Source organism: Tiliqua scincoides, chromosome 5 (assembly GCF_035046505.1).
Source record: "Tiliqua scincoides isolate rTilSci1 chromosome 5, rTilSci1.hap2, whole genome shotgun sequence".
Classification (NCBI taxonomy): Eukaryota; Metazoa; Chordata; class Lepidosauria; order Squamata; family Scincidae; genus Tiliqua; species Tiliqua scincoides.
Genome location: NC_089825.1, coordinates 26,943,153 through 26,963,895, shown reverse-complemented (window position 1 = coordinate 26,963,895; position 20,743 = coordinate 26,943,153). Strand labels below are relative to the sequence as shown.

At 44.0% G+C, this 20,743-nt stretch overlaps 1 protein-coding gene and 1 pseudogene across 1 annotated transcript in view; one reads left to right on the top strand and one right to left on the bottom strand.

The window, feature by feature from the left end:
* The window catches only part of CALCR (calcitonin receptor), a 192,722-nt gene that overhangs the window by 35,225 nt on the left and 136,754 nt on the right, over positions 1-20,743 (top strand). The gene's annotated exons all lie outside the window — the stretch shown is intronic.
* LOC136654855 (5S ribosomal RNA) lies at positions 10,120-10,236 on the bottom strand (annotated as a pseudogene).

Here is a 20,743-nt window from a genome sequence, read left to right as displayed (position 1 = left end):
GAAAAGACACTGCTGGAGTGAGGAGGGCCAGTTACTCTCCCGCTGCTAAATAAAAGAGGAGCACCCACTTGAAAAAGTGCCCCTTACGCAGTTAGCAGGGGTTACCTGTCTTACTTGTCTCTCCGGCCACCACCACTTTGGATTCAGCGCCAGCAGGACGGCTCAGGTCTTTTCGCTGGCACAGCTCACTCATGAGTCTTTATGTACATTTGCAACCATCTAGGCTGGCACAGCAGCTGCTTACCAGCATAAGGTAAAGTTAGGACTGTGCTGTGAGTCAGAGATGGTTCTATCTAGATCAGTGGTCTCCAACCCTTTTCACGCTACAACCCCAATATTTATGTAAATAATGTACGAGATTGGGGACCCACCATTGTTCCTCCCCTCTTCAAGCACTGTCTGCCCATTCCATACCCCTATCACCACCCATTTCCCGCCCCTATTACACCCTCCCAACACCGCTCACTGTAACCAAATATTCTTATTAGAGAGAGCAGAAAAATTTACCATGGAGTCTGGCACTAGTGAAAGCTATTTTAACACAATTACTAAGAACCTGAGCAGGACACAATCCACTGGTACCTGAAGGAGTACACCAGGTGCCTCCCCTTTACCTTATGGTGCTGTAGACCAGTGGTCCTCAACCCTTTTTATTCCTGTAAGTTGCCACAACCCCATTGATTCCCGCCCCAAAGTTGAAGAACACTGTTCTAGATCTATCAAGTCAAATGGGCAAAGGGTCCTCGACCCCTCTTTTGCAAGTTGGACAAAGCCTTTCCAGAGCCTGAACAACCTTAGGACCTCATGTCTGGACATTTGCTTCTGGGATAATATGCCAAGGACTCCACTCTTTACCATGGATGGGCTGCCAGCGAAGTCTGCACCTCATGTGTTTAAATCTATGTGTTATGAGAACAAAATAGAGTTGAAGGAGTTATGTGTGTGTCCCTTGGAGGAAGGGTGGTATAAGTGCGACTTTAAAAAATAAATAATTTTGGAAAACAGATTGTTTAAAACAAGCAAGTTCCTACTTGCCGGCAAACCCCATGGTAAATGTTTTGGAACTGTGAGGGATACCAGTAAGCTTGATGCTAGTTTTCCACAGATGCATTGTTGATCCGCATACATCCATAGATGCATTCCTTGTTTGTGTGAATTAGCACATAAGTTTGAGATAAAGAGGGCTCTGCAGTGTGCATAATTGTAGCAGCTTAAGAAAGTGCTGGCACAATACTGAAATTAGTGATTCCTGTTCAGCTCCATTGGAAGCCACTGGTCTATACCAACAAACTGTGATTATGTGTGAAATGGGCTTAAGTCAAATTTGTGCCAGCACTGGTCAGTGTGAATTGGTATGTTTATGCTTGGAGTGAGGCCAGGAGATACAGTGGAGCAATATCATTTTGCCCTGTTAGGTTGTATTAATTCACAGCACATCAATTGCATCTCATAACATGGCTCTACAAATCGATAGATTTATTAATCTAGCGTTAAAAGAACTTGGGGGACACCTGCCAATAAAAATCAAAGAGGCCTCATTTATTCTAAGTAACTAATTTTATTATGAGCTTTGACAGAAAAATGGTATGCAGTCTTGCGCATAGAATCGTACAGCTTGAGCCTCTGCAAGTCAATGTACATGGAACTGTACCCTTAATCCTGCCAAAAGTAAATGCCTAATAAAAATTGGACCAATCATGTTCTTTTTACGCTTTGGAGAATTCTGGTATTTGCACTGAGGAAGGCACTGCGACAGACCAATGCTTTAGTTTAGTGCAGGGGTGCCCAAACCCTGGCCCTGGGGCCACTTGAGGCCCTTGAGGACTCCCAATGTAGCCCTCAGGGAGCCCCCAGTCTCCAATGAGCCTCTGGCCCTCCGGAGACTTGCTGGAGCCCACACTGGCCCAACGCAACTGTTTTCAGTGTGAGGGCAACTGTTTGACCTCTCACGTGACCTGTGGGATGAGGGCTACCTCCACTGCTTGCTGTTTCACATCTGTGATGCAGTAGCAGCAGCAAAGGAAAGGCCAGCCTTGCTTTGTGCAAGGCCTTTTATAGGCCTTGAGCTATTGCAAGACCTTCATTCATATAAGTTCATCTTTAATATATTCATTTATGTAAACTTATGTAAATTTATTCAAATTTTAAATGTAAATTAATTATTTTTTTCCCTGGCCCCTGACACAGTGTTAGAGAGATGATGTGACCCCCTTGCCAAAAACTTTGGACACCCCTGGTTTAGTGGTTCTCAAACCTTTTAGTACTGGGACCCACTTTTTAAAATGACACCTTTTCAAGACCCACCTAGCTTTATGAGACATAAAAAGATGATCTAGAAAGAAATATTTTTATTTATTTACAAGTAACATTTTGTTTGTTTGCAAAAAACTTGATCCATTTCTCCTAATGAGGCAGCCCTAATGAATAACCTCAAGTCTTGAGGGACAGGCAGCCCAATCCTAACCCAAGCTGGAACAGGCAGGCCAGCTAGCCTGCACTGCCCGTGACCCGCCTGCTCCTGGGACGTCCCCAGAACACCCTCCCCAGGCCTCTCCACCAGCAGCATACCACTGCTGCTCACTTACCTTGCTGCTGGTGCAGGGGCCCTGAAATTGACCTCCGGAGGCTGGCACACGTCCATGTGCCAACCTCCCGACTCACCGGGTGACACAAAATTGCCTTATGGCACTTTCGCAACACCTGGAGGGACTTGCACCAGCCTAGGCCACAGTTTAATCTTGGAAATTGGTGCCAAGGGAGACATATTAATATGGTAGGATATATTGCATTTGAAGAGGACAGGGTAAGCCATGAACTTAATATAACTGACCCAGCCCCCAAAGTAGTATTTATGGGTCATAGTTGAACTTTCAAAATTCTACTGCCACACAAGTAGACATTCTTTTGTGTTATCTTTGTATGTCCTGGAACATACATACATACAGTCCTGGAACGAGCTGGAATCCCTAGCATGTATGCACTGCTGAAACAGAGACGCCTGCGTTGGCTCGGTCATGTTGTGAGAATGGATGATGGCTGGATCCCAAAGGATCTCCTCTATGGAGAACTCATGCAAGGAAAGTGCCCTACAGGTAGACCACAGCTGCGATACAAGGACATCTGCAAGAGGGATCTGAAGGCCATAGGAGTGGACCTCAACAGGTGGGAAACCCTGGCCTCTGAGCGGCCCGCTTAGAGGCAGGCTGTGCAGCATGGCCTTTCCCAGTTTGAAGAGACACTTGGCCAACAGACTGAGGCAAAGAAGCAAAGAAGGAAGGCCCATAGCCAGGGAGACAGACCAGGGACACACTACACTTGCTCCCAGTGTGGAAGGGATTGTCACTCCCGAATCGGCCTTTTCAGCCACACTAGACACTGTGCCAGAACCACCATCCAGAGCGCGATACCATAGTCTTCCGAGACTGAAAGTTGCCAACAACCATCTTTGTATATACAAATGAATCATAGAAGCATGATATTGGAGGTGGAGGATAGAGAGAATATTGGCTCTAAGTAGATTTAAATTCAGGGTAAATTCCAGGGGAAAGCTTAGAAAGAAGAAGCTGATCTCTATAGCTCTGCTTTATGCTTCTAATCTGAATTTAGTAAAGGTTTGAATGACAAGTCAAGGCTAACTAATTTTGAGTGGCAGGTGAAGGAACTGTGCTTTGTTCCTCTGGTAATGTGACCTGTCTTACAGTAAGATGTTTTGATCATAGTGAAAGTTCGAAGTAATACACAGGAGAGTCCGTCCACTGTGCTATGGAAGGTTAACTTTATAGAGTGCGATCTAATAGCTTTTGGTTATGACACCATTGAACAGGACTGATTGTCTAATGCAGGGGTGCTCAGAGTTTTTGGCAGGAGGGCCACAACATCTCTCTTACACTGTGCCGGGGCCGGGGGAAAAAAGAATTAATTTACATTTCAAATTTGAATAAATTTACATAAATGAATATATTAGAGACAGAAAATGAATGAATGAATTCAATCCAGTTTACGATTCCATTCACACTAATAAGGGGGGGGGAGATCTTCATGCCAGTTTATGATCCCATTCACACACACAAATGGAGGGGGGATCTTCCACACTTTCACACACATACACCTGCCTGCTCGCCTGCCCCCTTGCCCTTCCTCCTTCCCTCCCTCGTTTGCTTGGGCGGTATGTGCTCCTGCCTAGCCACCCACTCACCTGCTTGGCTACCTGCCTGCTCCTGCCTGCCTGCCCACCTTAAAGGCCCTTCCTCACTAGCTAGGGCGGCATCTGCTGCTGCTGGCTGCCTGCCTGCCTGCCTTTGTGCCTTCCTGGCCGGCCGGCCAGCCAACCAGCCCTCCCTTCTTCGGAGACATGTGCTATGGGCTGGGCTGGGCTGGGCTGGGCTCCCCTCCCTTTCCCAGGATCTCTCTCTCTCTCCTGCACTCCCCTGACTCAGGTTGCAGGAGGGGAGGGGAGGGGAGCCCAGCTGAGCGGAGCCCAGCCCAGTCCAGCCCATGCGCAAGGCAGGGAAAGACCTCCCCCCCCCAGGGGATCTCTCTCTCTCTCTCTTGCACTCCTCTGGCTCAGGTTGTAGGAGGGGAGGGGAGCCAAACCCAGCAGATCGGAGTCCAGCCCAGCCCAACCCATGGGCAAGGCAGAAACAGACCAGCCGGCAAGCGCGCAGGGTCTTTTATAGTGGGAAGTAACGTGAGACCTGCAAGTCTCACGTTACCTTCCCACTATAAAAGGCCTTGTGCACGCTCTGGGCTTGTCTTTCCTTCGCTGCCACTGAGCTCAGCAGCAACCAGGGAAAGCAAGGTGCGGAGCTCACGCGGCAGGCCAGCGCGGGCTGGGGTGAGGGCCGGGTGCCCATTGGAGGTGGGGGGACCCCCTGGGGGCCGGATGGGGACCTGCAGCAGGCCGCAAGTGGCCCGCGGGCCGGGGTTTGGGCACCCCTGGTCTAATGCATCTGACATTGACTTTGGCATTTTTTGAAAGGTTTTAAAGACATACATCACCATTGGGGGGAAAAATCATTGATCTTTGAGCATTGAAATGGATGTTACCATTTTGAGGTCTTCAAGAAAAAAGTGTGTGTGTGTGCACGTGAAATCCAGCCTTCAATTATATGTAGTGAATGAGATATTCACAGGATAAACTTAGGATTTGTGTACACGTATATGCTTAGCCATTTTGTTTTGGCTATATAAAAGAGACCCATGCAGTTGTATGATACTTCTAAGTTCGGTATTCCAGAAAGTAGAAAGTTTGGAGGAGGGAAGGGGCCACGTTAGTACCCTGTGCCCCAGATATAAACTCTGCATTCTGTGAAATCGCATGAGAGTGACCTTTCTGGCCTGTACATCTTCCATATGCAGGTAAAGTTTTTCATATATATATATATATATTAGGGCTAGATGAGCACTGAACCTGTAAATAAAAACCATCTTCTGTGCGGAGGCGGGGAAGAGCAAGACTTGTATCATGCATCACAAATGATGATACGCAGCAGCCTTTCATAAATGACTGTGGAACTTACGCAACCGCATTCTGCATAGCAGTGACGATAGTAACAAATGCAGAAGCTGGAGGGCGAAGAAAGATTATATTTTCCCTGGTTGCAAAACATGGTGATTTTAGTGCTGGGAGAGTGTTATCTCCTCATCAACAAAAGCACTGCCTGGAAGAAATATATTTTTGTTGCAGTTGAAAAGCCTATCGTCTAAAAAGGGCTTCAGGTTGGTTGCTTAGGGTGCCAGCAGTGTGATATTTTGTCACATTGATCCTAAAGATTAATACCGCTGCTGCTTTCCTGGAACTTGCTACTTTTTGTTTTGACTTCAGAGGTGCTTGAAAGCATGCAGGTGGGCTCCAGAAACTTACCTTTGGTCTAATCCTTGGCCATGGTGTAGTGTAGGGTAAGGGTTAAAATCTTACACGATTCATATTTTAGATAGGACATGCTTTTAAAGGTCTTTTAAAATATTGTTTTGTTATTTTATCCAGTGATGTTAGTTGCATTGTCTGGTTTGAAATATTTGTTCCAGGGCTAGCCCCAGACCTCCTGACGCCTAAGGTGGAGTGCCAAATGCTGTCCCCCTCACCTAATAATGGGTCAGCCTTTGCTCCTCCCACCCTCCAGGGTTTTAGCTCAACACTCTCTTCCTTTCCATTCCCCTCTTCCTTTTCCAGTCCAGGGAATGGAAGAAGGAAGATGGTTGGCAACCTTCAGTCTCGAAAGACTATGATATAAGCCTACAGCATCCGGTATTCCCAGGCGGTCTCCCATCCAAGTACTAACCAGGCCTGACCCTGCTTAGCTTCCAAGAGCAGAGGAAGCAAGTAGGTGGACAGAGATGGGTGCTCCCCAGCAATCTGCTACCTGAGGCAACAGCTTCAGTTGGTCTCATGGATGGGCCTGGCCACAGTGGTGGTCCCTACAGTGGTGGAAGGGCAGGATACAAAATTTAAAATTACAGGTGTTCCCCCCTATCCACAGGGGTTCTGTTCTGAATTGCTAGTGGAATTGCTAGCGGAATTGCTAGCGCTATTTACGTTGCTATTTTTGTCTGTTTTTTCATTTCCCTGCTTGTTTGTTTGCTGAGCACATGTAGTTGAATTTGGACAAGTGTACATAAGTTGTGGGCTGACAGTTCTTTTATTATAGGTGAAAGGAGTTGATATCCTTTGTTGAAGTAACATGTTACTTGTAAATGTAAGTATCATATTTATATCTATACCATTGAAAAATCAAGCATTTTTATGGCATATTGAAAAGTAAAAAATATATATTTCTTGTTACCGACAAGGCAGCTTGTAAGTATCTAGTATATACTGAACTGGCATTCAGCCTTCTATTGCATAGAAGTTCACAAGGAACATAATGTAACTGATAACCACAGGCGAAGATCTCACCAGCAGCACTAATAAATATATTATTTATATCTGCCAAGTAGCAGAGCTCCGGTGCTTGCCCAATGGTAGCCCAGCACCGATTGGCACTGGGCTACCACCGGCAGAGCACCAGCACTAGGGTTCACAAATGTGCCTTACGGCAAATTTGTGATAGTGCGTGCCGGCGGTGAGCTGTTGTGCCGAGGTCAGGATTGGGCTCACAGTCTGCCACTTCCCCATAGAAACTAAAGGGCACAACAGAACATAATTCAGAATATGCCTAGATATGTTTTTCAGGTAATCTGCACAATGCATTTGCCTGTAAAGGAGAAACTACAGAATTGGATAAGCAGGACAGCATGTCATTTGTTGGCAAGCTCCATTGTCTGACCTGACTTGGATATTGCGCATTAAAATTAGCTTTCAGATGTGGCTGGACCCTTGTAAAACTTGATCTATTATATTTCAGAGGTTACAGCATATTCTGTCTGTGGCTTCTTATTCTGCAGGGTGAATTTATCACAGAGACATATTAATGTATCACTGCGGCTACAGGGTGGAATTCCAAACAGATGCAGAAGTAGTTGCTCACTGGGGTCAGTTGGGACACTTCTTTTCCCCTTCTTGCTTGTTTCTGAGCATCAGAAAGTGCTACCAAGTGCATAGTATGATGTTGGAAATTAAGGACTGATGCCAAGAAGTTTTGAAAAGACTTGCAAGGACGCCTGTGAAATTGAGTCCCCAGCTTGGTCCACTGCTCGCCCAACCTCTTCACCAGGGGAAGCAGTGTCAGCAACTATGACTGCACTGCTGTGCTCCCAAGCTGTAGAGAACATTGCAGATTTTCCCCAATGACTCCCTTCAAATTTTTAGAAGCAAAGGAACAATAGTAAGGTTGCCAGGTAGGCATAGCTGAAAGGTTGGAGAAATAGGTACCTTCCTTTGTTCACTGGGAGTGATTCCTACATGCCACAGTTAAGCATATGAGTAAGATACTATCCATCAAGGAGGGTGGCCAGAAACAGGAGTATTTTCTATGGTGGGTGCTGGTGTAAGCTAAATGTAAATGGACACAGGGCCCAATCCTAGCCAACTTTCCAGTGCTGGTGCAGTCATGCCAACAGAGTATACGCTGCATCCTGTTGTGGTGGGGGCCTCCTTGAGGTAAAGGAATGTTTGTTCCCTTACCTCAGGGCTGCATTACAGATGCATCAGTGCTGGAAAGTTGGATGGGATTAGGCCCTGGATCTGGCACAGCAGTTGGAATGTCAGACTAGGACTGGGGAGATGTTGATTGAAATCCCTGCTAGCCATGCAGCTCACAGTTGAAACTTGGGCCAGTTGCCTAACTTTCTTCACAGGGCTCTTGTGAGGCTAAAAGGGGAAGAAGTGCCATCCATGTGTGCCATCCTGAGCTCCAAGTCTGGAAGGGCAGGATGTAAATAAAGTAAACATAAGTGCTGAAAGAAGTTCAGAGTGGGTTTATTGAATTCACATGGGGCAGTGGCATTGTGATAGCAGACTCTGACCCACTCAAATTAATTCTTACCAGAGAGTTTGCTTTGAAGGCATTAATTTTGTCCAAGTTCCTCAATCTTTAGTGGACTCCTTCCCTATCCCGCCCATACGCCTGCTGTGCCCTGCTGTGACACACTCTCTGCCTTGCCATACCTCTCTTCTTCTGCCTTTCAGAACTAAAGGCCCAATCCTATCCAACTTTCAAGCACTGACGCAGCTGTAATGCAGTCCCGAGGTAGGGATCAAATGTTCCTGTACCTTGAGGAGGCCTCCATGACTGCCCTCCCACCACAGGATGCAGCACACACAGGATGATGGCACAGCTGCATCAGTGCTGAAAAGGTGGATAGGATTGGGCCCTAAGTGTGCACTATTTCCATACCACTCTCTGCTCCTTCTCTCCTTCCTTTGTTGCCCTAAAAGGAAAGAGGGGACGGAATGATACAGCATTGATTGGCTGCCACAGGGCAGGAAAAGAAGACGAACTGTGGCTATGTATCCATTCAATTGTCCAGCCCTCTTGCCTGATGGGCTCTTGGGCAGGTCCTATTTTGCAGGTTGGGGCTTGAGGTGGGTCCCAGCTTTTGACAAGTTGAAGACCACAAGCAGAGGAATGTATGGTGTGACAAAAACATTGTTGCTTTCGTACCTCCGTATGCTTTGCATGATCCTTGCTAAATTTAAATAGCGGTTTTCCTTGCCTTAAGCATTCTCTTGCTGTGTCTTACTAGAGGGATGCCAGAACTTATCAAAAAAAGTAAGCCTGCAGGGCATGAGTTATCTGAGCTCTCAAAAGTCGGATGCTTGACACAGGGTGCAGAAGAGATTAACAGTGCAATCTTATGCATGTCTATTCGAGCAGTAAACCCTGTTGAGTTCAATGGGGCCTGCTCCCAGGAAAGTGTACATAGAGTTGCAACCCAAAAGAACAGCAAAAAGGACATGGCAAAACTAAGCAAACAAACAACTTGGAAGCCCAAGTGTTTGTCTAATGTTTTGTTTCTCCTGCCTATGCATGCTTTCTGTTTGGCTACCCACACAAATTAATGCCTCATTTGGGAGTGCCTTCCCTGCTGACAGCTGTGAGAGAGAGAGAGCCTGTTTGCCAGTGTTAAAATCCAAATTACACAGAATGTGCAGCAACAATGGTTGTCTGTGGATGTTAATAGCTCTTAGAGAGTATGCTTGGCTTGAGAAGGCACTGTCAAATCGGCGCCAGTGTTTCCCATACCGAAGGCTGGAGAGGACATGCTGGTGGAGCAACTTCCAGCTGCTCGGTTGCGATAAGATACAGCTAAAAATATATATTGTGTGTCCCCATAGTGTTCTGCTCCTAATGCCAGCCACTGATGTTGCAGAAAATGTGATCAGTAAACGGGGAAAGAAGTTTGTGGAAGTGTGAATAGGGCTATGATTTTATATAGTCACGGGTGCTGAAGTTTGTAATTCCCTTTTCAGAATACAAGCCTGGCTGATTTGTAATACTTGCCTCTCATCTGAGGCAATCATTATGATTCCCAAGAGTTTGTCTTCAGTTTAAATTGTAATGTGAACCAGAGAGAAACTTCTCCCATCCCCATTCACTTACCCATTTATCTCTACCTGCCTTATCTAGGTCTGATAGCTGCAGCAAGTGGGGATGGTAGAGCCAGGAAAGGAGCTCTAATCCTCTCTCCTTGGAACATTGATTTGGTTGGCAACCTTCAGTCTCGAAAGACTATGGTATAAGCCTACAGCACCTGGTATTCCCAGGCGGTCTCCTATCCAAGTACTAACCAGGCCTGACCCTGCTTAGCTTCCAAGATCAGATGAGATTGGGCATGTGCAGGGTAACAGTTGCTGATTAGCATTGATTTGGTCGTGACCCAATAGTGTTTTGTTTGTTTGTTTTTGTTTTTTTAGAAGAAGTGGGGTGGAATTTGGAATTTGGACAGCATCGTGCTCTCAGTGGTGCCATTAGAGGTGCAATAGGGTCCAGGTTAGCTTGTTTCTGGGTTTGGGAATAACATTGCTCTTTTTCTGAACTGTTATGAAAAAAGCTTTGCTGTGCATGCCCCATTCCAAAGCACTCTTTGCTACACAACTTGCTTATTCAAATAGATGCCAGATTAGATTATTATCAGTGTCCAGCCTACTGGTTCTGCACAGTGTGGCTGTTGAATATAACCTATGGTTCCTGAGATATATATTTCACAGAACATCAAGCAAAAACAGATCTGTATTTCTTGTTTCCTGATTTCATGTTGTCAGAGAAGATTGTGGACTAGAGTGACTAACCTTACGTGCTGCAATACCTGTGATTACTCCCTTTAGTCACAAATGTCCTAGAACTGTCCAAATAAATGATTCGAGATCAAATAGAGTCTTCTTGGTGGTGGCACCTGTACCGTGCAATTCCTTCCCCTTCATTGTTAACCTTCCAGTGAGGCCTGAAGACATTTTTATTTAGGAAAGCCTTTGATTCCCTGTAAGAGGATATGATCACTGCTTTTTAAAAAAAAAAAAAAATTTTAGTAATTTGTTTTAATTGATGGTTTTGCTGCTGCTTGGCTCTTATTGTCTATGTTTTAGCTGTATTTTTTAATTTATTTTGTCTTTTATGTTTTTTAAATTGTTATCCACGTTGGATGCCCTTCGGGAGAAAGGCAAGGCACAAATTGAATAAATAATAATAAAACTGGTGCCTGATTGGATGGTTTCCCTGCAACAGTGTACACAGCTAGAGACAAGCCACCTTTAAAAAGAAACAGTGGCTTGTCTCCTTGGCATGAAGAAAATATTCAAGGCAATCTTTAGTTGCGCACATGGCTCCTGCGGATGTTTTTCATTTGAATCCTGACCATGCTGACCAACAAAATTGGAAAGAGTTGGTGGAGATCTTGACTTCATAAAGCAGATGAAGCAGTAACAAAGTAGCAGTGGAAGAGGCAACATTTGGTGCACTTTTTGTTCTTTGAATTTGTTTTTTCTTAATTAATGTCTTGCTAGAAAAATAAACTAAAGATGTAATCTTCAGTGCATCTGCATTTCTGTATCTAACAAGCATGAATAATGATTATTGGCTATTAGCTGGAGAACTCTCCACTCCATACATGGATGATTGGCTCTGCTTTCTTTTGTGGATTTTTCCCCTCTCTTTTACCGTTCTCATGTTTCTCGTATTTCCTCTTGGTGGAATAATTTTTCTTGGTGGAATAATAAGTATGGTTAGTAAATCATACTTCCAAAGTGGAGACTGCTTTTTCAATATCCAAGTTCAGGGCACTTTGTGGGAACAAGAAAATTAAAAGAGTTTAAAGTTGCAGCAGAAGCACGATGGTTCATGCATTTTCAGGAAAAAAATAATTGGCACTTCTTCTGTTTACAGCATCATTTTTTTTCTGAATTAAAGGCACTAAAGATAAGTATTAATCAAATGCCTACTGACTCACAAGTTTACAAAAATTGTAATTTATTTCTAACTTATGTTGTTTGATCATAGGCATGAAATACATTGAGGGTCAAAATATACTTTAAAAACTTAGTTTGACCCTCTTAAATACCCCCTCTCCAAGGTCCCAGTTCAGATTGGTTCACCCAAGTCTGGTTTCTGGCATTTAGAAGGGCCAAACTATGCATTACATTAACTGTACATTTGGTCCTGATTCCATCTAACGGTCCAACCCTATCCTGGTCTGGCTTGCAAGGGGCAGGGCTACTGATGCAGTGGCCACTACATCCTGCAGGCCAGTTGGGAACCAGTCTGATAGGAGAGGTAAATTAAGAAAATTTTTTGCATACCTTTCTGACCACTCTGTGGTCCCCTACGGACTTACTTGGATCTGCACCAACTCTTTTGCTGATATAGATCTGTTAAGGCAGAGGGGACATTCCAGGTGGATAGGAATTGGAAGCTTCCAGTGCCACCAAGATCTGCCCCTCTCCCAGCCCAATCCCTACTCTGATCTGGCCCCACTGCCACCATGACTGTGCTGACAGCTGGTGTCTGTGATGCCCCTCTCTCACGGTTGCCCCTATTATTATTTAATTAGGTGTAAATAATTACTGAAACAAGAATATTACATTTCTTTGCAAGGTTGTCAAATGATTCTGTAATTTGCTCACTGCATCTTCACCATGGGTTAAGACTGCAGTATTTCAAAAATTTAAAAAAAAAATTACTATTGCTTGCTTAAGTAAGGATTCTGAAATATAGAAAATTCCACAGTAGTCACCTAAAATGTACGCCGAAATATGCAGTATTAATGCGGTGAGATACATGGATTGTTAGAGAATGACTCTTTCACCCTCCCTTGAAGTAACCCTCCTGCTGCCAACATTAATACTTGTGTTTCTGACTGTTACAATGCTGAATGTGTTCAGAACTTGAAATCTGAGAAGCTGTTCCATATCTTGTTTAAGACAGAAGCCCTGGTTGCTGTTAGACATGGTTAGCATTTGGTGCAGGTGTAATGGTTAACCATGGTTAAAGCCAACAAGGGGGGAATTCACATCAGAGAAGAGTAAACATAACAAGTCATGGCCCAATTACTTAACTATGATTAAGAGATTGCAACAGTGAGTCTGGATCAAAATGATCCATTAATTTTGATACATTGAAGAACTTTTCTTTTTTCAGGTCTATGAGGGTTGTGCTGCATTTGACACAGCAGTCCCTACTAATGCGTGATGACCTATTGAGGCCTGATTCTCACATTACTTTTGAATAGATAAAGTGACCACAAAAACAATAGCAAATGAGTTTAGAAAGCCAGGCAACCAGAAGATCCACTACACCTAATTAGATTACAGGTGAACATGCACATATAACAAGACATTTGCACCGAAGATGAAGATTCTTCTACTTGGGTTAGAGACTCCTAGCCTCCAGGCTTGACCAGACTCAGGCCAAGATGGACAGGCCCATGCCCAGGGATCAGGTTATGTGTCACTAGGAAATATTAGGTTGCACTTAAGAATCCAATCCTTCCCCACTCCATTGGCCTCTGTGGACCCCTGAATGCCCCACAGAAGCAACTTCCAGTTTGCAGCAGTATTCTAGGGCTTGCGGAGGCCAATGGAGTGGGTCACAAACCTCGCATGACCTGGTAGTGACCTCCGGGGGCTCCCAATAATTCTTTGCAGCACTACAAGGGGCATCACCCTGTGGCCCATCACACAACAGGTCGTGACACACCTGTGGATCACAACCTACAGTTTTGGAAATGCTAATCTACATGTACAGCCAGGGCTAGTCCAACCATGAGGCAACCTGATGCAGTTTTACTGCCAGATAAATATGTATAGAATTGTAGCGTCCAGTTCATAAAAGCATGTGTAGCTACCCAAAAACTGTTGAACAGGTACACATGTAGCAATCCTATTCCACTCTGTGGCCAACAATATTTGGGGATTCTAATTATTAAATGACTGACAGTTCTACCTCTTATCTCTCCAAAGTTTCGTTGGTATCATTTATTTTATTTATTTATTTATACAGGTATTTATATACCGCCTTTCTTGGTCATCAGATTTTTCCTCAGACTTTAATCCAAGGCAGTTTACATAGGCAGGCTGTTCTAAACCCCTGTAGGGATTTTTACAATTGAATAGTTCTAGTCTTTCTTAAAACACCTTGTTCCAGCTGGATTCCTTCCCAGTCTGGCCTCTCTCTGGCCCTTCGCTTCCCACACTCCACTTGGTGGTAACTCCTCTCTGTCACGGAGGGTCAGCTCATCAGTATATCAGCGTGTCGTCAGTTCTCGGGTACTTCCGGTTGTTTCGAACCGGCAGCCTCAGATCTTCAGGCATACAAGGCAGCAGCTCTACCAACTGAGCCAGACCTCCTGCCTCATTTAGGGCTAATATGTTCCCTTCTAGGACTGCTTATTGATGTCTGTGGGAATTTTGCCTTTGTAAACACTGCTAGGCTAGGACATTGAAGAATGCCACTTGAAGAATCAACATTAACAAATTCATCAAAGAGACACCCTATACTATGCTTCGGTTTGTAGCTCTCTCGATCTTATTACAGATCATTAATTGACTAATAATGAACATAATTAAAATAATGTTTGAATTAATTGGATGCATCTCTGCAGACCCAAATCTTTTGTCAGTTTAAATTATTTCATCATTGCTTCACATCTATAATTATTATTTTGGAGCCATTAAAACAAGATGGAGAATGTTTAAAAATGAATGCAGTTTATTGGAACAAGATAAAATTTAATTAATAAGAAAATGTGGCCTCTTCATTAACAATCCACTGAAAAAGGAGATAAAAATGTCTGGATATTGTGCTAATTTCATCCCACTGTGAGATAAATGTCTATACAGGTAGTGTCTCAATATCCATGAGGGATCTGTTCTTAGACCTCTTGCGGATACCGAAAAACGTGGATAACCAAATCCATGGTTTTGGTACCTTTAAACCCTCCATAGGCAACCCTCCATGGTACCTTTAAGCCCTCCAGTCACCTCCAGAGGACTTTCTGAAGCTGCTAAGGTCACCCACAGCCTCTGCAGGCTTCAGAATGCAGCCCCAAGGCAAAAAAAAGCAACTTCTGATTTCCCGAGGGAAACCGGAAGTGATTTTAATACCTTAAAAGGCATTTTTAAAAGGCATTCTGAGGCTTGGGGAGGGCTTCCCTGGGCCTCAAAAGTCATTAAAACATCACTATTTTAAATCCATTTCTGCCCAACATTGCATATACACAACAGGGATCAAATGTGTACACCTGTGGGCCAGGCAAAAATGGGATAATAATACCTCCAAAGGCATAAAAACATCTCTATTAATGTTTGTACATAGCATTGCACCATACCTGGTGTGGAATTTGATGCCTGAGAACTTTAACTTGCATTTTTTTTAAAGTAGCACGTTTCCAGCTCTTGAGGGGATATGGAAAATTTTGAAACCATACTGGCTGAATTTCTGGACTAGAAATGTCAACAGGGTATAGCATAGCAATGCATATTAAAATCTAGAGATGATGGTAAAACTCATTTATCTGGAGCTTGGATAGTTTCAGGTGTCTGTAATGCTTACCTCAGAGAGGATCTGAGCATTACGGGACCTGGATTGTTCAACAAAATTTAAATCTGGGCCAAGGAAGAATTTCCAGCTTAATTCTCTCCGTACTTTCATTTTGAACTCTTCATACTGGCCAAGCTGGTCCTAGCAACAGTGGTGATATCACTCTGGCCACAGAGAGAAGGGAGGACTCTTTATCCATCTCTACTGACTCTTTCTTGAAGTTACCCTTGAGGAAAACGGCTTTTCCCAAGGGCCACCAGGGCCTTTCATCCTGGCGCCCCAAGTTTCAGAGATGGAAGGGAAAGTTTCAGAGACAGACTTCTTTCCCTGTAGTCCCTCTCCCTCTCACTGCTGCTCACTTGCATGTCACTGCCAGGTTCAATTCCCCTTGGTTTACTTGTTCTGACTGAAGTGGTCATATTTTTTTTCCCCAACATGATGTCATTAAACCAGGGAAACCCTACTCTTCAGTAGTCACCTGGCAATTGATGCTAATTCCCAGAGACTCCAGGCCAATCCTAGAGAGTTGACAACCCTATCGTCCACCAATGACAGGACATGCATGGTGGTCTCCTCAACTCTGGTTCCACACTATTCCATAAAATGAAGATTCCATTTGCACCAACATTAATTTGAAAAAAAAAAAAAACCACACATACACACAAGCTTCAGAGCTGCCAAAACTGTATGTGCATCTGAACATACTATCATATCCAAAGTTATTTTTTCTGTCTGATTGGTATCCTTTCTTTGCCTTTGATGTTTTATTGTTTAGGCATGGCAGCGGTAGCAGCTGTTGGTACAGATTAAACATTCCTCATTTCTATAGGTATGCCTATGTCAGTGTGTAAGAAATGATACCTCGTGTCTTTTATAAGGCTGAAAGAAGTCTGAAGATGTTGAGAACATAATCAGAAAAGTATTGATTTGAGCTCTATGGAGTCCTGAGTACATTTGAATATACCTCTTCATACTGATGAGCTGCCTGTGTTAATCAAAAGCTATGGAAAGCTTCTTTTAAGCAGCTACTGTCTGACTTGTCTTGCTAACTAGCATCTGTGCATTATTCAGGTCTACATCTAGTGCATCATATTCAGCAGTATGTGCAAATTTAAATTCTTTCCCACTACCCCAAGTACTGCATACCACAAGGACAATCAAGCAATTAAGCATCTAAGGGCCTAATCCCATCCAACTTTCCAGTACCAATGCAGCCCTGAGGCAGGGGGACTTTTGTTCCCTTACCTTGCCCCAACACTGCAGGATGCTGCAGCCATCCCTTCGGCAAGGCTGCATCAGTGATGGGAAGTTGAAAAGGACTGGGCTCTAAAATATTTACTTCTTATCAGAGGTGTTCTTGGAAGGGGGCATAACAGTAAGTGTCTTCAGGAGCCCAGGCACCTGTGCAAAGCAGCCCCTCCCCCTCCTCTTCCAAGCTAATTGCAGCTATGGAAGCAAAGTGGAGGCATCTGCTATGCTTTGCTCTTGCCTTCCTGAATGGCTCAGAGGGGCAGGGGCTGCTTTACATGAGCATCCAGGCACCTGAAGACACTGCTTTGCTCCCCTCCAGGAACGTCCCTGCCTCTTATATGCTTCAGCCTCCATAGGCATACAGAAACGGCATCATTCTCTCACATACAAATGAGCATACACAAATGCCCTTTCTCTTTCTCACATACGTGCATGCATGCATGCATGCGTGCATGCATGCATGCGTGCATGCATGCATGCATGCATGCATGCATGCATGCGCACAAAGACAAGCTCACTTCCCCAATTCATCCCTGCCCTCTCTTCTCCTGCTGTCTCTTTAGTGTCTATTATTAAGTTGTGAGCCCCTTGGGGCAGAGACCTTATGTAGTCAGATGGTGCTATACAAGTGAATGAATAAAGGATGTGCAAATTTTCTTGCTTACTAGACAAAGATTGTAAATTATCTGGGCAGATCCCTCTGGATAATCTGAAGTTTTGGTATTCCCCTGAACACTGTCAGCTCTAAACAAGTGATCAAAGAACAGTAGCTGTTTATATAACAAGTCATTTAATTACAGGGAAAAGAGGACAACTTAATGAGGAGTTGTCAACCAGGATAAGAATACTTAAAAATTTCAATTTGTATAACATTTCTTAAATATGCAAAGTGCTTCCTATGCATTATCTTGATGCTGTCTTTGCCACAACCCCGTAAGGTATTATCCCATAGTGCAGTGGGAAGGGGGGAAAATAGTTTGCCAACAACACCTAGAGTGAGATTGAAAGTGAGATTGAAACTGGGAAAGTCCTGATTTGCAACTCGGTCTTTAAGACTGTGATCCTATAGACATTTACCTGGAATTAATCCTAATTGAATGCAATGGGACTCAGGGCTCAAAACTAACCAACTTTCCAGCACTGACACAGCTGTGCCAATGTGGCGTGCATTGCATCCTGCAGTAGGGAGGCAGTCAAGGAGGCCTCCTCAAGGTAAGGGCATGTTTATTACCTTACCTTGGGTCTAAATTATGGGTAGGTCAGTGCTGGAAAGTTGGTTAGGATTGCACCCTTAGTTGTGTAACACATGCATAAACCTGAGTATGTCAGCCATTATGCTGTAACATTGTGTTTGGAAGCCACTGAACTATGTTAGATAGTTTTGAATCCTGAAGGGGCTTTGCAGCAGTATAGCTCAAGGGGGTGCAAAGCACTAAGTTTTGCACGGTGCCTCACCATGGCTTGCAAGCAACTCATACCCCTCCCCTTTGGAGCCATTCCAGGCCACTAGAACAGTGTTCCTCAAACAGTGGGTCGTGTGCCAATTTCACGTGGGTTCCCATTCATTTCAATATTTTATTTTTAATATATTAGACTTGATGCTACCATGGTATGTAACTGCATTTGGGGAAATGTTACAGACCTGTACTTTTAACCAGCTACTATGTATATATTCTTTTAACAATGATAGTAAATGGGTCTTTCTCCTGGGTAAGTGTGGGTAGCATTGCAGCCTAGGATTGTTAAAAATTTTCCTGCTTGATGATGTCACTTCCAATCATGACATCACTTCTGGTGGTTCCTGACAGATTCTCATTCTAAATAGTGGGTCCAGGTGCTAAATTTGTGAGAACCACTGCACTAGAACAAAACAGAGGAGGTTTTGCAACCCTTCTGGCTATGCTACTGGGGGTTTGGATTTGTATCACTCAAAGAAGAGTCCCCTTCCATTGCAAATTGCTTTTTGCACAGAGAGAAATTTCAAAAGCAGTTTGTGCTATGTTACGTGGTTCAGCCATTGAAGAGAATAAAACGTCTCATTTGGTGCATCGAAAGAATCTCATTGGATCTTAGTGTTTACTCCTAGCAAAAGGGGAAAGAACAGGCAGTCTTGAATACTGGCTAAAGCAGTGGTTCTCAAACCTTCAGCACTGGGACCCACATTTTAGAATGAGAATCTGTCAGGACCCACCAGAAGTAATGTCATGACCAGAAGTGGGCATTTGGTGGGCCACTGTGAGATACAGGAAGCTGGACTAGATGGGCCTGAGGACTGATCTAGTGGGGCTCTTCTTATGTTCTTATAAGTGACATCATCAAGCAGGAAAATTTTTAATGATTCTAGGCATGTGAACACTCCTAGGCTGCATTCCTACCCACACTTACTCAGGAGTAAGTCCCATTTACTATCATTGTTAAAAGCATATTCAGAGTAACCTGTTAAAAGTACAGATGTGTAACATTTCCCCAAATGCAGTCACATGCCATGGTAGCATCAAGTCGGATATATTAAAAATCAAATATTGAAATGAAATGTGGACCCACCAGCAATTGCTCGTGACCCACCTAGTGAGTCCTGACCCACAGTTTGAAAAACAGTGGGCTAAAGCACTATTGTTTTAATCAGTATCTTCCTTGCTGCTTTTTCCTTAGCTGATGCACATTTCCTTATATAATCCTGTTCTTTCCAAAACGATACTTGTGCATTAAGGTTAACAACCATGGGTCAAATTCTGAACTGAATGTCTTATGTCATGGGAGTGTAACTACTTTCCTTATGGAAATGAAAAAGTCATGTCTTCTTTAATAGCTAGGTGTCCTAGCTATTAAAATGGGAGCATGATATTTACCCTTTGTAGAGCATTTCTATTCACACAGAAATTTGACTGCTGAAAAATGCAAAAAAGACAGCCCATGGAGCATATCCAGTTCTTTTTGGAAAATGAATAATTGAGAATATTAGAATCTGTAGGCCAATTCTCAGTCAGACATCCATGATCTCCAAATAGAATTGTGTTTGGATCCTATAGGATTACATTTCAAAGTCTCTGAGCGATGAGACAATTCAGTGTGAAACTTCAGATATGCAAACTTCCCCAATGACTTCTTTGCCAGATTAAGACTGAACATCCATTTCTTTAGAATAAGAACCTAATAAATTGGATATAGGTAGAACAAGAACTCTGAACAGGGATTGTAGATTGACTGGAAATTAACTTTTCAGTGGGCTGTGTTCTTGTAGTTCAGCACTGCGAATGTATGGTCAGGCTCATTCACTTTTGTGCAATAGCCACCAACAGAAGTTCCATAAGGATGGCACTTCCAGGTTTCGCTGCTGCTACTGTCAAACTCATGTAAGTTAAAAAAAAAAAAAAGCCCTTTTTTTAACTTACCTGTGTTTGGCAGCAATGGTGACAGCAATGAAACCTGGAAGAGCCACATTAATGGCAATATGGGTTCCCAGTCAGATCACTACCCTCCTGTCCAAAAACACGCATGCCTGCCCTAGGGGATCATGACCCCCAGGTTGGGAACCACTGCTCCAAAATATTCCACTACCTTGATAGAACTGTAACTGGGTCAGGCAAGACATGCCTACTATAAAAGCAGGAAATAGAAAACGAGCATTCTGTGGCCATAAATGAACATTACACCATTATTGGGTCCATGAGAGATGAATTGATCTGTTGCACGGAGTAGTGGACTGAATAGCAGTTTTTCAAGGTTACCCCATTTCAACAGGGCCACAGTGCCGGTCTCCAGTGCACTGCACTGGCAATAACCATCATGAAAGTGCTGGAAAGCACTTCACAACAGTAAAGCAGAGACAGGCGTCGGTGGGAGGTGAGCGCATGTGGGTGCTGAGCCTTTGCGCTGGCCAGAGAGGCACTGGGCACTAAAGGTAGTAAGTTCACCGCCAAGCAGCACAGAGTCATTTGGAATGAGGGGAGGGTGGGAAGGGCAAAACCGGGAGGGAGAGGGTAGTGCGAGTGTAGGGATGAGCAAACCAGGGCTGGGAGGGGGTGGGACAGCAGCAGAGACAACCAATCCAGGCCCGCTCCACTGACATGGGGCTGCACGTA